The following is a 2542-nucleotide window of genomic DNA, read 5'->3' as shown; positions in this document are numbered from 1 at the left end:
TCTTTACACACCGTAACAGTTTTATTGAGCTGTCAAGCTTGACCTGGTTACTGTTTTTAGTGATAAAGCATCAAGAGATCATTTATTATACATTTTCTTCGTAAGTCATAACTCTTGCTATTTTGGACACGTGCTTTTGTGAATTGGAAGCTGTGGGTTGTTGTTAAGGTGGTGGTTTTGTACCCAGTGTTTGGGTAGTTTCTGTGTTACTCAGATCCTGGGTCAGACGTAACAACCCAGTGTTTGGGTAGTTTTTGTGTTACTCAGATCCTGGGTCAGACGTAACAACCCAGTGTTTGGGTAGTTTTTGTGTAACCCAGATCCTGGGTCAGACGTAACAACCCAGTGTTTGGGTAGTTTCTGTGTTACTCAGATCCTGGGTCAGACATAACAACCCAGTGTTTGGGTAGTTTCTGTGTTACACAGATCCTGGGTCAGACGTAACAACCCAGTGTTTGGGTAGTTTCTGTATTACTCAGATCTTGGGTCAGACGTAACAACCCAGTGTTTGGGTAGTTTCTGTATTACTCAGATCTTGGGTCAGACGTAACAACCCAGTGTTTGGGTAGTTTTTGTGTTACTCAGATCCTGGGTCAGACGTAACAACCCAGTGTTTGGGTAGTTTTTGTGTTACTTAGATCCTGGGTCAGACGCAACAACCCAGTGTTTGGGTAGTTTTTGTGTTACTCAGATCCTGGGTCAGACGTAACAACCCAGTGTTTGGGTAGTTTTTGTGTAACTCAGATCCTGGGTCAGACGTAACAACCCAGTGTTTGGGTAGTTTCGGTGATACTCAAATCCTGGGTCAGACGCAACAACCCAGTGTTTGGGTAGTTTTTGTGTTACTCAGATCCTGGGTCAGACGCAACAACCCAGTGTTTGGGTAGTTTTTGTGTTACTCAGATCCCGGGTCAGACGCAACAACCCATTGTTTGGGTAGTTTCTGTGTAACCCAGATCCTGGGTCAGACGTAACAACCCAGTGTTTGGGTAGTTTTTGTGTTACTCAGATCCCGGGTCAGACGCAACAACCCATTGTTTGGGTAGTTTTTGTGTTACTCAGATCCCGGGTCAGACGCAACAACCCAGTGTTTGGGTAGTTTTTGTGTTACTCAGATCCTGGGTCAGACGCAACAACCCAGTGTTTGGGTAGTTTTTGTGTTACTCAGATCCTGGGTCAGACGCAACAACCCATTGTTTGGGTAGTTTCTGTGTTACTCAGATCCTGGGTCAGACGTAACAACCCAGTGTTTGGGTAGTTTCGGTGATACTCAAATCCTGGGTCAGACGCAACAACCCAGTGTTTGGGTAGTTTCGGTGATACTCAAATCCTGGGTCAGACGCAACAACCCAGTGTTTGGGTAGTTTCGGTGATACTCAAATCCTGGGTCAGACATAACAACCCAGTGTTTGGGTAGTTTTTGTGTTACTCAGATCCTGGGTCAGACGCAACAACCCAGTGTTTGGGTAGTTTTTGTGTTACTCAGATCCTGGGTCAGACGCAACAACCCAGTGTTTGGGTAGTTTTTGTGTTACTCAGATCCCGGGTCAGACGCAACAACCCATTGTTTGGGTAGTTTCTGTGTAACCCAGATCCTGGGTCAGACGTAACAACCCAGTGTTTGGGTAGTTTTTGTGTTACTCAGATCCCGGGTCAGACGCAACAACCCATTGTTTGGGTAGTTTTTGTGTTACTCAGATCCCGGGTCAGACGCAACAACCCAGTGTTTGGGTAGTTTTTGTGTTACTCAGATCCTGGGTCAGACGCAACAACCCAGTGTTTGGGTAGTTTTTGTGTTACTCAGATCCTGGGTCAGACGCAACAACCCATTGTTTGGGTAGTTTCTGTGTTACTCAGATCCTGGGTCAGACGTAACAACCCAGTGTTTGGGTAGTTTCGGTGATACTCAAATCCTGGGTCAGACGCAACAACCCAGTGTTTGGGTAGTTTCGGTGATACTCAAATCCTGGGTCAGACGCAACAACCCAGTGTTTGGGTAGTTTCGGTGATACTCAAATCCTGGGTCAGACATAACAACCCAGTGTTTGGGTAGTTTTTGTGTTACTCAGATCCTGGGTCAGACGCAACAACCCAGTGTTTGGGTAGTTTTTGTGTTACTCAGATCCTGGGTCAGACGCAACAACCCAGTGTTTGGGTAGTTTCGGTGTTACTCAAATCCTGGGTCAGACGTAACAACCCAGTGTTTGGGTAGTTTCTGTGTTAATCAGATCCTGGGTCAGACGTAACAACCCAGGTGTTGAGTTATATATTGTGGTCTATTTGTGAACTCTTCAGGAGAGAGCAGTGCAGATCCATCAAATTGGTGCACGTCTTCTGTAAAATACAGCTTTGTGTACGTTTCATTTTATCTATTAGTGAGTTACTGTGCTGTTTATCATTTAATTCGTTTATCATTCATTCAGGTGTGTGATGTGAGATCGCTTTTCACGTGTGATGGAAACACATAATGCCTTGCATAAAATTGCATGACTTAATTCGAAAAGATAAACATGATGTTAAAACACGTCGTCAGAGCTGTTGC

Source organism: Pseudorasbora parva, chromosome 1 (assembly GCF_024679245.1).
Source record: "Pseudorasbora parva isolate DD20220531a chromosome 1, ASM2467924v1, whole genome shotgun sequence".
Classification (NCBI taxonomy): domain Eukaryota; kingdom Metazoa; phylum Chordata; class Actinopteri; order Cypriniformes; family Gobionidae; genus Pseudorasbora; species Pseudorasbora parva.
This window is presented reverse-complemented; position numbering follows the sequence as displayed.